This window comes from Synchiropus splendidus, chromosome 1 (genome assembly GCF_027744825.2).
Source record: "Synchiropus splendidus isolate RoL2022-P1 chromosome 1, RoL_Sspl_1.0, whole genome shotgun sequence".
NCBI classification, from domain to species: Eukaryota; Metazoa; Chordata; class Actinopteri; order Syngnathiformes; family Callionymidae; genus Synchiropus; species Synchiropus splendidus.
In genome coordinates, this window is record NC_071334.1 from 51,822,375 (window position 1) to 51,837,088 (window position 14,714).

A 14,714-nucleotide genomic window follows, 5' to 3' on the forward strand; every position below is an offset into this window, starting at 1 on the left:
AGGAAAGTGATAGCACCATCTACCGGCTGGAGTTTCACTTCCCACGACATGGCCATTAAAATTCGGATATATACATAATATCGCTTAAATGACCTTCATTTTGGCAGAGCATTACTGCTACTACTACTTCTACTACTACTACTACTAACAACAACAACAACAACAACAACAACAACAATAATAATAATAATAATAATAATAATAACAATAATAATAATGAGAAGAATAAAATCTTTACGTGGACAGCAGACAGGGAGCCGGAACAGTGTTTTCAATACTAACTAGTTCAGAGCTGAGTTGCGTGCTAGAGATTTTAATATCCATGCATGGACAGACATTTTTAATAACTGTCAACCTGGGGTTTAAACTTTTTACATGCTCTGAAGGTTGATGTGCCAGAACACTGATGCTAACGTGACCACCAGAGCCATTCCAACCTGACAGGAGTGACACGAAGAACACAGCCTAGAGGTAATGCCAGTATTTCTATCTATCAGTTTAGTGCTACACTCAGTTTTGTGTGTGTGTGTGTGGTTGTTTTAGTCCTTTTTGTGTTGCTAACCTTCAGTCCCTTCTGATCTTTGAGGTTTCGTCTCCAGAGTAACGTAGCAGCATCTATGTCAGAGCCATCTTCTTGAAAACCATCATGTTGGACAGGTTTTTCATTTCCTTTCTCGGTCACTTCCGCAGTTTCACTCCCATTACTGCGGTCCACATGTGTCTCAGTGTGGTTCTAGCATGTGCTTGGTAGAAGTTCCCTCTTCTTCTCTGCTCCTCCTCATCTGGAGTTTCAACAGTCTCTGTAGATGATAACAGTCAGTATCTGGCTCTCAGCATGAACAGCAGTGTTTGTCTCTCTGCTAGCTCAGGTCACTTCCGTACTCTTGCTTTAGCAAACAGTTCACTGGTATGTGCTCTGCGATCTGCCTTGTACATTATTCTAACAGTCTCTTTCTGTAGCAGAAGCAGTTGTCTGGTGTTACTTTGGTAGGTGTCCCCCCACACCACCAATCCGTGGAGCAGGTGTGGGAGTATCAGACTAGGTGAGCAGCTAAGTTCCAAAATATCACATTTCGGTCCGGCAATGTCCGAAGGGAAGAAGCTCTGTGTGGTTCATGTCCCGCATCAGGAGCAGCCTGGAAATGAGGACAGTGTTTCATCAAGGCTGCAGTGCTGTTTCTTGACACCTCATCTACCCATCACTCCTAAATAGGTTTGAATCCAGAGCCACCTCAACACACTAGGTGGAGGTTCTGGGTGCCAGGGAGTAGCCAAATAGGAAGTGGCTGCCCAGAAACTCCCGACCCACCAGCTTGAACCTGAAGAATGTTCCGCACGCCGTCCTCTACAACCTGATTTGTAATGGGAAGAGGCCTGCCGCTTCTCCATATTGACCATATTGGACTGGTGCATCAGCATATAAGAGGGCCTGATGAACAGTCCACACTTGGCCAGGTGGAAGAACTATATGATGTGGAAGGTGGGCAGCTTCCCGTTTTGCAACCATAGCATATTTATTTATAAAGCACTTTGAAAAACAACTGCACGAGATTGTCACTAAGTACAGTGCAGACTGTGAAATCAGAATAAAAATGACAATAAAGCTGCCTTTCATGTCTTAATAAATAGTATTAAGACATGAAAGGCAGCAGAACAGTTGAGATGTAAAAACTGTACAGATAAAATTACTAGCAAGATAAGCTGTGTGGTTGTACAAAAGCATTTTAAGAAGTGTTTTAAAAATGGACAGTGATGGCGCCTGCCTAACAGGAGGAGGGAGGGCATTCCATAGCCGGGGTCTCCTCTCATCTTCTTTGTTTTTAGCACCTCCAGGAGCAGCTGACCTTAAGGGCTGTGGAGGAACATAGTGGGTTAAAAGCTCCGCTAGATACAGATGCAATTCTAAAAGTCCCAGGCAGCCAGTGGAGAGAAGCTGAAACAGGAGTGGTGTGCTCCAGTTAAACACCTGGCTGCAGCCTTCTGAACCAGCTGCAGATGAGACAGGGACGCCTGGCTGACTCCCACGAGGAGGCAGTGGTCCAGCCGCCACATGATAAAAGCAAGGACCACTGCCTGGATAAAATGGTCTTCACCTTAGAGTGCCCTCAGAGATCAAAGATACTTGACTGATCTCAGAATCTAATTTAAAATCCACCAACCTTTCACCTGCAACACTTCAGATAACTTTGGACTGTAAATATATTCACGATTTCAAACTGAATTCTGAAAATGCAACCCTCCATTTGCAAGCATCATATGTACTGCAGGTCCCATGCAGCAGCCCCCACTGTGACCATACCGCATTCCACCACCAGGAGGCGGCGATGCCGCGGAAAACAGCGCCACTGCAGCTGAGGCGCCTTCCCTGGCGTGTTAATGCGACATCCTTCTCAGCTCCGTCTTGTGTCGTCCTCTCCACAGACTGTCCTTCTCACACTTTAATGTGAACACAGCGACCATGGGTGAGTATTAAAGCCCATCAAGACGCGCGCACACACCCCACTGGATTCTCGTTATCGATCAACCTAACTGCAGTGAGATCATTGGATTGCGATCACGAGGGTGAACCACCTCCACATGCACCTGCTGCAGGTAGATGGCAACTGTCATCATGTGAGACTAATAGTGTGTGTGCTTCCCACCGCGTGTGTCGGGATCAGGATGCCAGTGCAGCTTCATTAATCTCCCAGCATCCAGGGACTTGTCTGAACTGGAAAAGAGGACTTCAAAGAACAACCCCCCCCCTCTTCCCCTGAGGTTGTCACACCGCTTACCCTCTTCTTGTCTCAGGTCACCCGTCATATCACTGTGTTCTCAGGGAAACTGGTGTGAACATATAATATCATGTATAAGCAGGAATGGGAAGCAGCTCCAGGAGGCCCTGCAGAATGTCCCAACAGCTGAGGATGTGAGTCACAACCGATGTGTCCTTGGATCCTCAAGGTCAGGGGCCCTTAACCTTTCTGATCTCAGGGCCCATCTTTTCCAGAACAAATGGGCCTGGAGCCCATTCAAGCGATAGAAGTCATCCTTTAATATGAATTTCTTTTGTGGTCAGTAACCATATTTAATCTACTTACGTGTGAACAAACCAAAACATTGTGAAATGACATGAAACCACGTGATCATAGCAAATATTTATTTGTCAAAGAAAAGTCCAACCAGCAGCAGAAGCAGGTGCATGTCATGTTCATCACATTTACTAAAGACAAAAAGATAAAAATACACTTTGAACATTGGAAAAACTGTACACGTCATGAATAAAATAAAAACTAATTCAAAATATGAAATAAAAAATAATACATATTTTTCAAAGTATAAGCTAAGAAAGGTATAAGTAGTGTAAATGAAAAGTATCGCCATCAAATTTTCTAATTAATTTTAAAAATGCTTCAGCAGGTGCTTTCATGAACAGTGTTTACTGTTGGGGACACAACCACTCTATTATTTTTTTTCTTTTCAACAACTTGAAAAGTATCACAAGCTGTCAAGTCAAGTGACCCACTACTGCCACCATATGTGGCAAGTGTATTAAAATTGCCCAGAGGTGTAAAACAAAATATTTCTAGCCTCTGGCCTATGTTTAAGAATCACTGCTCTAGTTGTCATACAAACCTTGAAATACATGTCAAGTGAGATCGACTGCGCCACTGCTTCACTGCTTCACTGCTACATGCCTCGATGTGTCGTGGGCCTCTCCAAATCATTTTGGTGGTGAATTCTTGGCATCGCTCCCACATGGTCCTACACCATAACTTCATATGTCTTCATCATCTCTTCACTCTTGGTGCTTATGATCAAGATTCAGAGGTCATGATCTTCAACAGAAACATCTGAAATTACTGCAACAAAAAATAATATGACAAACACGTATGTCTGAATGCAGCAGTGAAGTGTTGAATGAAATGGAGGAGACAAGCGATTCTTCTTGGCAAGAAATGCTAATTATGTTGGCCATTATGTTCCATCCACACACTATGTTGTTCATGCTTCATCTTGATGGGCTGATGAGGCTTCATGAAACAGTGTCCTTATTTTCAGAGCCCACCAGATGGCACTGTTGGTTTAAAAATGATGTGACGTTTAATTGAAACTGTTGTTTAAATCCAAAGACTTTAGAGCAGGGAGCTTCATCTGGTGGCCTCTGAAAATAAGGACACTGTTTCATGAAGCCTCATCAGCCCATCACTCGTGTGCGCTCTCCATGTGTCAGCTGCCTGGATGGACAGATAGGCAGAAATGTCATGAGCGGGGTTCGAAAAAAAGTAATGTGCAAAGCCTCTTTTTTTTCCATGAAAGGTCATATTATTATAGGAGGTCATGTGGCCGTCTGTTTTTTTTTTTCACTCAAGGAATGTTGATAATGGGACCACCGACTCCTGATAAAATTTTAATGGAGTGTTGTGGATCTTTGGATTCTTTGCTAGAGTGCATCCGTGATCTGTTGATCTTTGTAGTGCCTGTGAAACATAGATCAGTGCATTCCCAGCTGCCTCTCGGAGAGCTTTTCTATTTGACTTTTACTGTACAAGACATGCAAGTAACCCTGATCTAGGGGACTGGTGGGAGGAGCTGTGTCTCCCACCGTTCTTGCCACTGCAATCCTCCTCAGTGACGGTCAAACGCTTTGTCTCTGAGAATGATTTGAGATCTCCCTCCATGTTTTAGTGATAAACGATTGTCCTATTACAGAGGCGTGATCATCGCAGAAGTTATTTGGAGGTTATGACTGAGAAGGCAGAGTGAAGGTCACAGTTAAGGACATGTGAGGATGGTTTATGGGCTGTGATGTCAGAGAACAAAAGCCAGTTGGTGACTGTATGTTGAGCTTGGTTAGGCTTGGATGGATGCGTCATCATTTATCCGTCCTTCCTCTTCTGACACGCTAATAATCGCAGTTATATCAGCTATGACTCTCCGTATTCCCACTCCAAGATTAAGAGGCGCCAGACTATGTTTCACCAATATTTGAATATTATTATCACTTAGTGAGTACCAGACAAGGATATAGTGTAGGCTTTAAAGACTGATGTTGAATTATCCTCATACCAGAGAGAGTGTGTCCCAGCTTCTTTGCTGCTCAACTGACTTGCTCTCTGTGTCTCAGTGCAGGGAAATCATGTCAAGAGGATTTTGACTGCCCAAGATGAACATGTTTCTAGTGTCCAACTAGTGACCAACATGTGTTTGGGAGCAGATGTCAGTGAACTTGTGCTCCACCCAGGTTGGACAGCAGCTATTGGCCAACCGGAGTTGGATCAAGCCTCTGACGCCTTTGGAGATCTGGGAGTAAGCAGGAGAAAATGGATGGATGAATAAAGTGTCTGGACAGCAAGGAAGTTATTGTTCACTCTGCACAGCGTTACGAAACCACTTTTGCATGTTTGAAATACTGTACATTCACTCTTAACCATTCATAACTTCGACATCTACCACTGCACTTTTTGCCATCAACTAATAAAAAAAACATTTTTCTGAACAAACAAAACGCATAATGCATTTCTCTTATTATTAGTGTATCTAATAATAATGATAATAATAGGTGAGAAGGACCCATGAAAGTGGAACTCAAAAAAATCTCTTACGAGTCTTTGGTGTACACTTGTGCAGCTGCACTAACAGTAAACAGCATTAGCCACGGCTTACAAAACGTCTCCCATAGCAACAGTGTGACAGCAGCACCAGGCTCAGGCAGAGAGAGCAGCTGGAATATCACTGTGGTCAGCTGACATTCTGTGCAGACATGAATGTTATTACAAAACATTCATGTATTTCTTACTGCCTGTCATGAATGTGCAACCTATATCCCCAAACATATTGACCAGACATGTCATTCCGTTGCCAATTGAGAGGTGCTGTGGTCAGTGTGTAGTGGTGATGGGTAGATGAAGCATCATGAAACAGTGTCTCATTTGCAGGGGCCACTAGATGGCGCCATTGGCTTATAAATGGTGTGAGGTTTCATTGAATTAGTTGTTGAAGTCAAATCGTTTTACTGCAGACAGTGCCATCTGAGAATCAGGACATCATTTCATGAAACCTCATCCACCCTTCAATACTGTGTCATGAAACATCATCGTTCACTAGAGGGAACTGTACCTATGTTTATGAGTAACTAGGGAATTAATGACACTGGCACCAGGGAGCAGGGTTGCACACAAGACATTTTTTAGTAAAGGAACATCATCCGATGTCCTTTTAGTTCATGTCTGCAACCCCAATGCCGATCCTCCTTCTTCATCCTCATATCAGCGAAATCCCTGCCATGGTCCCCACATTCAAGGTCGCTACACTGACATCAACTCTTGTGCTCTTCTTTTTCTCCCTCTGTCTCCAAAGTATTCATCCTGTTACCCCGTGTTAACCCAGGCAACAGCTGATCCGGCTGAACACATCACTGCCCACCACGATCAGGTGATGATTCGCAAGGAAGGTGAAACATGCAACATGCTATAAAGCAACTACCTGATCGCCATCTTCCTCTTTGTTTCTCCTTGTCACACACTCGTACGTCCTGCCATTATTGTTAGTGTTTGGCACCAACGCCTGTAGTTGCATCTCGGTGAACACGTTCTGAGCGGTTCATTCAACATAATTCCCTCTGGAGCTCTGCATTGCTCACAACACTCCCATGGATGTGGCTCTGAGGGGGAGTCAGGTTCTCTTGCTGTGTTTTCCTGTCTCTGTCTCTGCTTATATCTGCTTGACATTTCTAGTGGGCAGAAGAGGTTAGTCTGCCAGGAGACAGCAAATAATGTGGAACTGGCCCGTCACGGGAAGACTGGAGGAGATCTACATGTACAAATATGGAGATTGATATCCAGTCTACCCAAACCAACATCAAGGCAACAATCTTTCCTCAGCAGGAGTGATTCAGTCAAAGGCAAAGCATGACCCAAACTGCTGTTTGTGAAGAGCCCATTGGTCGACACATGCAAGAGCCAACTTTGGACACGATGGCCTGCTCCCAGAGTGAAATATTTTGGGTCAATGTCACTCATGTATTATTGTACATCACGCCTTGTGATCAATTTCCATGTCGATCACGACATCTCTTTCATGAGACTGTGTTGTTCATTTGCTCACTCATTGCTTTTCTGTCTGCTTTGCTCTGTCCATCTTCAACTGCCTCTCTTGTAATGTGGTGAGGACACAGCATTGTCAACCCTGCAACATTGTCTCATGACACCTCATCCACCCATCCCTGTTGGACATCGTGCTCCATGGATTGGTAAAGATGGTGCAGCTGCACAAGTCTCTCCCGCAGCAGTTGCGTCCAGGAAGACACGGAGAGTCCTCAATAGAGACAAGGCTTTGTTGTGGCATTTTCTTCACCACGATGAAGAGAATTGCTGGTACTTGTCCTATACTGATCTTGGTCAGCGATTGGTAATGGGATTGGTCTTTTACATCCTATGTTTGTGTGTGTTTATACATTTGGTGCGACCTCACCCTGTTTTTTTTCTTCCGCTTGGCATTCATCATTATTTTCCCTCATCTCATCTCTCGCCCTGGACATTGCCCCTGATTCTCCCTCAAACCCTTCTCTCCTCCACTGGTGAGTTGGACTGTGAAAGCCTCGAGGCTAAACACGGCGTCATCACGTCTTATTCGGATCCCATGGTGTGATTGGTTATAAATGTTTATAATTATAGTGAGTGGGAGCCATTATCGATTGCTCGGCTCATTGAAGAGATGTCAGCAAATTCCTCAGGACATGAGACAGGACTGGGTGATTAAGTAAAGGGAATATCTGTCAGGAAGTGAAATGTTTTACGTGATTGCAAGATGCTGCCGCGCCTCTCTTGTTTGACCACGTCTCAAAGACACTGGCTTGCACTGAGGTCTGGGGCCTGCTTTACGAACTAAAGAAGCCGCGTTCACTAGGTCTCCCGTTTATGGATGCCCTGGGGAGCGTGCGTCCGTACATTTTTTGCAAAGCTAAGGCTGCAGACAGTAGATGATTTTTTTTCTCCGATCATAGTGTGTAATGCAACAAAACTCTCAATAATAACAATTGTGGAGTGATCTGCTCCTATATTATTTTGGGGTTTTTTTGTACCCGCACTTCCACTCTCCTCTTTAGTTTTTTCAAGCTTCACCTTGGGTGAGGCCCACAAAGTACCCCCTGCAATATACAAGAAAACACTGGAAACGTAAATCAGTAACAAGAACAGAACATTTAAAATCATACTTTAAAATGTTCTTTTTTTTTCAAAATGGTGGTTATGGTATTATTATTCATTAACTAATTTAATTAATGTAATTATTCTTTTATATACATATATTACTGTATATATATTAGGAATATATTAGTGTGTGTATATATATAAAATTCATTACAACAAAAAATCTGTTAAATAATTTAATTTAATTTAATTGAACAGTTTGCTCTCCAGACAAAAAGGCTGCTGGGAACCTTTGTAAGTGCAGGAGTTCCTGGTCCACTGATCACACTGATGCACAAGACACGTGGCAGCTAGGATGATAACAACAACAACAAACATGGAGGAATCCCTGAACAAAAGCAAACAAAAGCATCTGTTTGCTTTTGTTCAGGGATGTTTTTCACGACACAATGGCCAGAGTTTCCACTACTCTGAATGCACTTGGAATTCTTATAAAATTTAAATTCTTATACATATATTTTCAAGACATTAAAAGAGCTTTGCTTTAAATAGGGTGATATAAAAACTTGAATATAGCCACCATTGTGATTTATATATATATATATATATATATATATATATATATATATATATATATATATATATATATATATATATATATATATATATATATATATATATATATATATATATATATATATATATATATATATATAGTTGACCACCATCTGCCTAAAGTGAGTGAAGCATCTGAAACAAATTGCTCACCTTGAGATGCCTCCCCTGGCACTGGTGTGTTTTTCTGCCACAAGGTGCTCTTTAACCTACATAGGTAGTTGCATTAGCAGGGCTAAAAGCATGCCAGAGACGCTCACTGGAAAACAGCCAAGTCAGCACTGGGCTGTGAGCTATGAGTTGCATGTTGGGACATACGGTGCGGTGGGGGGTGGATTGCAACCCTCAGGGTTTTTGTTCGTAGCTCAGATAGAAATAGCAGGTTGCATTGTTTGACATCTTTATTTGCCGGGGGTAAGGACAGTAGCGTGATGCTGACATAAGTAAAGATCAATTCTTGTTGATGCACTTTATCATCCAGTACCGTAGGAGTTTCGCCCCGTGGGCCTTTTTCAATCACATCCAGTCCAGGCGTTGTGAGATATATACAATTATCAGCAGTGTTTTAATGCCGCATCACCACTTTAATGCTCATGTCTCCATGTGGAAGATCCTTGAAGGAGAAAATCTGCCATCCTGAACGACTGAAAGAAGTTGAATGGGAGTCAGGGGTCGATTCTAATTTAACCATGGACCACAGCTGATTGTGACGATGCAGCGGGATAACAGTGCTGTTGAGCTGCTGTCGTCTGGCTGAAACCTGATTGCTGCTTATCTGAGCCATCGACATCGCCGCTCACTCCTCCCTCATGCTGCACGCAATAGTGTCCGCTTAAAGGTGAACAGTATGCCAAGCCAGCTAGTATGAAGCGTCATAGAACCAGTGTGGATAAACTGGGGCAATATGTGAGGTTATGGCTGACTGATTCAAGATGTGCAACCACAGTTTCACTTTCAACTTGTGCAGCTGTGCTTCCAATTGTACCTCAAGGAACGTTCTCAGAACATACACACTCTAATTCACACTGCCATCAAGGTATTCGAGGTTTGTTCATTTATTTGGTCAGTACAGTGCGTATTGATGAACAACGCATTAAATGTGTAAAAATCAGAGAAAAGTAGTGACAAAGAACAGGACAGTGGAGGAAAAAATACTGTTGACAAAAGTTTAGTTATGTTTTAGTTATGTTTAAGTTATGGTCACAAGACTGATTTGCTTTTGCCACTTTGGTCTTGAAGGTGTTATATGAGAGGCCTTCTCTGTTGTTGAGCAGTACAGTGTTCCAGATGTTGCAGCCTCCGACTGACAGTCCAAAACCACCTTCCCGGTGCTGGTGCAAGTGCATGAGATAAGATTAGATTAAATCAAAATTGAGGTTTAAGTCCCTGACTTCTCCAAATGTCCCGACAAGTCAATGTGTTTCCAAGAATTGTTCCCCACAAGAATAGTCATTCACACCACCTCTCTGTAACAATCACCTCACAATGCATTTCATTTCACCTGTTGAATTCAGAAAAAGAGTAAAATGCTGGAAATGCTGGAGCCCAGCCAACCACCGAAGCCATTCTATTTCATTTATGTCAATAGATTAGATCTCTGCGTTTCTTAAAATGGTCTGCATCCATCTTGGACAAATTTTGTCAAGGAGTCTTGGGCATTTCTACTTCAATTTATATTGTCAAATTGCATTCTAAGTACAAGTTCAAGAGAGAAATCTTCTTTGTGATGACTGTTACAGAGCCTTGTCCACAGCTATAGCTGCTTTAACTCCGGCGTTGACACTCTCACTCAGACCAGCAGGGCAGGAAATTCCCGTTGCTTGCAACCCATCCTCACTCAAGACAGAGGTTGGGGTTAGGTAAGGCATAGAATAATAGTCCATACATTCTATGTGTAACAACATGTCAGTTGCTCTTTAAAGCCTGTCAAACAGCCATGTTTTTTTACCACCATCTGGTGTTTTTAAGGGGCACCAGATGGTGCTCTCTGCTCTAAAATCTTTGGATTTCAACAACAATTTCAGTGAAGCCTCACATCATTTTTAAACCAAGAGCTGCATCTTGTGGGCTCTGAAAATTACGACACTGTTTCATGAAGCCTCATTAGCCCATCACAAATCAATAGCCACTGATATCCATTATGATCCCACCCCACGTTTTCAATTGAAACGCCAATGCATATGCTGCAACATGCAACGCAGAAGTTGCCTTTGTCATGATGCAGTTTCCCAATGTCAATAAATGTTACGCCATGGGAGTGAGGGTGTCTGTGCAGACAGGTGATCTGCGCTTGGCCTTTCCTCATTTTAAACAATTGCCATTGACATTTGTCAAGCTGAGTGACAATTCCAGTTTGTGTCAGGGTCACCGGTTGCACTTTTCGTCAGCGCTGGCCAGTATCCACTTGCCTGAATGAGCAGTTGCTCTTCAAAAAAACATCCAGTGGATTGTTCATCAGGTGACTGTTTCCCTTGCTGACATTGCTGATACTCTCACTCCATAGATCTGAGACAGAGATCATCTTTTTGTCACCTCATTCTTTCAGCACCTGGTTTTACTCTAGACACACCGCAACAAGGTGAGGCCACGTTATTTGTTTTTATCTTTTTCGTACAACTTAGATGGATCACACAAGGTCAGTTTTAGATATTGCCATATTTTACACAATGAAATACTAATATTCATGTAATTCAGTTGAATTTGCATGAAGTACGACGTTCACTCTCTCATGGACCCCTGTGCTTAACCTCTCCTACGTAACTTTCCCTTCTATAATTTGCATCCGCTCCGATTCAACGAATTAGAGTATGATGCAGCAGAAAGTGCCCAGTTTATCTCAGCTCAGAAGCATCTCTACTTCTCTCTTGCTTCCACAGGACAGGTGGGAAGCGTGTGTATGTTGGGGGGAGGTTGGTCAACATGGAGGATAACTGAGTTTCTGCTGGCAGCCGGCCCCAGAAGTGTCAACGCTCATATACCGCGACTCTAAACACCTTCGTGTCCCAGTGGATACTTTGCCCTGTCTAAAAACAAACCTGTCACCCGTGGTCTGCGTCAGTCTGATTGTCTACTCCTGCTTCGGCCAGTCATTTGTATCTCCGAGGATCACTGAGCTACAATGATCTAGTGTCATTGAAAATTACGGATCAAAGCACCTTCACTTAATAGACTCTCTCATTGATCACGGGGCCACGCAGGTCACCTCTGCCTTTGCAGCACTGTCTTTGGGATTAGCTGGGATGAAGAGGGATGAGTTCTGTCATTATCTTGCTTTATTATGTCTGAGTGCAGGAATTCATCATGGAAACTTCTTACCACGAAATGTGCTCTCGTCATGTATTCACACACTGAATGTCTAAATTCAACGATGCATAGAGATACGGAGTTGGTATGGCTCCTTCCTACTTTACTTTAGAAGTGCACTTCCCATTCTTGGCCCGTTTCTCTCTGCTCCCACTTGAAAGAGCAGGTCCCTGTCAGAACTTTGAACAACTATGTATGGACTTTGGACTTCTCATCCTCCCACTCCTTTTTATTCCCCTTTTCATTGTTGAGCTGCGTCCTGTTTGTGTTCATGTACCCATTTTGTCATCAGACCAGTTCTCCAGTTTTTGCCTGTTCCTTCTTCTGGACTTGAAGCACTTGCTAGAATGGTCCAGCAGAGACCAAGGACCGGCACAAAGCTTGCCCCAATCTCTATGTTCTTCCCTCCGTCCACTCCTAAATCCTTCGGTGTGGACACTCATCCAAACTTACCTACCATCCACGGTCTCAAAGTTTCTGGTGGCCGAACATACTCGGAAACGTTTCCGCCTCTTCAGTCATCATTGACAGTCATCCCACTCACAAAGTTAACTGAATGGATATTAGTTCGTGGGGTCTTGTCATCCAATACCACATTACCTGGCCAGGTTATTGTCTGGGGGAGGATCCCTGCATGTCCCACTCCCTCATCCATAAGCCCAGTAAGGCCTCCTGAGACGCCTTTTGAGGGGAGATACTCATGATTCCTCTTCCTTCCTATTTCACTTGGTCATCTTTTCTTTCCTCTCCCACTAGATGTAGCCCAGCAACTGAAGGTCATCTACCCATTGCTTCCTGCTTTGCCTAAAAGGTGGTGGCACCTGGTGCTCAGTGCCAGCACGTTGTCGCAAATTCCTGTTGTTTAGGTTTTTCATTCCCTTGTCAGTCAGTCCCACATGTTCCCTCCCACTATTGCAGGGAACATGCGTCTCAGTGTGGTTCTTCTCTGCTCCTCTTCGTCACAAGTTTGTTTGAGATGATCCGGTAGCAGTCCATTTCTGGCTTTACACGTGACCAGAAGTGTTTGTCTCTCTACTAGCTCAGGTGAGTTCAGTATTCTTGCTTTAGCAAACAGTTCCTTGGTATGTGCTCTGCAATCTGCCTTACATACTGTATGATTTTAATAGCTGTCTGTAGCAGAAACAGGTGTGGGAGTACCAGAGTACAGTGTTCTCAATGCTCTTTCATTCAAGAAGAGTTGGCATACGTTCACATAACACAGCTGTCTGGATATTTTCATTCTGCTGTTTGTTATGTGTTGTTTCCATGTCAACTACTTGTCTATACTCGCTCTAATATCTTTTCATTTGTTGCATTTGGATTTAGTTTTTTCTTTCAGGGAGAGTCCATTCATATTGAGTCATTTTTTAGTTTTTTCCATTTCACTGTTCTCAATTAATGCTTTCAGATACTCTCCAATGTCAAATGAATTTGTCATCTGTAAACAATACATGGTTCAGTTGTTCTGACACCTCACACACAATATATAGCATGAACAATTTGGGTCCCAGAACTGAGCCTTGAGGCGCTCCACATTCTATCGCTCTCTTACAATGTTCAATATGTACCGTCCTCATTCCTTGGATGAAATTTGTGCTTACCCGTGTTCTCCTGTTATTCCTCTGGTGCTTGAGTTGCTAGTTTTCTTCTGTGAGTGTGTTCTGAGCACGACCAAACAGAGAATCTGTTTGCTCTGCTATTTCAACTTCCACTGAGGTTTCTCTACTTCTTACTTCCGTGTTTGTCTCTAACTTCCAGTTTGAGTTCAATTCAGGTTTTATCCTCGATTGTTGGTGTTTTCCTCCAGGTTCAACGACACCCTTCAATCCCCTTGTCTTTCCTCGTTGTTTGACTGTTTGTATTTATTGTGTATAGATTATTAAATCAACTCACCCTGTCTCCAGTCAGTTAGTTCCAGGTTTTGTGACAAAACCAAAGCTATTAAACAATGACAAAACAATAGTTTCCTAAGCAAATGAATGGCTGACTTAACTCCTACCCTGGTTATGAGAGCATGAAAGTTTAGCAAGGCAAATGCATGTTTTGTAGTTTGATCTGAAGCACAACTCATTGTGATCCAATATCTGTTCTAAATGGTTTTATACTGGTTGGGCTCTTTCACAGGACCAGTCTTTGCTTGCTATGGGAATCATTGGTTCTATCTAAGGCATGTAAGCATGTGTTCTGTTTCTGAAAAAAAAACACTCAGTCAGCACAAAGGTTTAGCTGGTTACTTGACAAAGCTGACATAGTCCACTGAAGTTGCCCAATTTCCCACGTCTGCCTCTGCGCTTTTGTGACGATAAACATTTTAAACTGCTGTGAATGAAGGACACAGGGGTGTCATGAGAGGTTAATGAGAAAAAAAGGAGCCAGAGCCGTGTCTGGTATGATAGATTTACCTTCAATACGGAGGAAATTTGTGTCACTCAGTCGACGTTCAGGCTGTGGACATCAGAACAGCATAGTCCCCACACTTTGCTCCCTCAGTCATTGCTTTGATGTGTTGTGATTACGTTGGTGTAACGGCGGCGGTGTGCCGTGTTGTTGGGGGTGGGGGTTGAGGGGTGTAGCAGAGAAAAGCATTCTGCAGTGAAAATGGGCTCCCACTGAAGCGTAGAGAGACTGCAGCACAGTGAACCAGTCTTTGCAGCATATTTGCTCAGA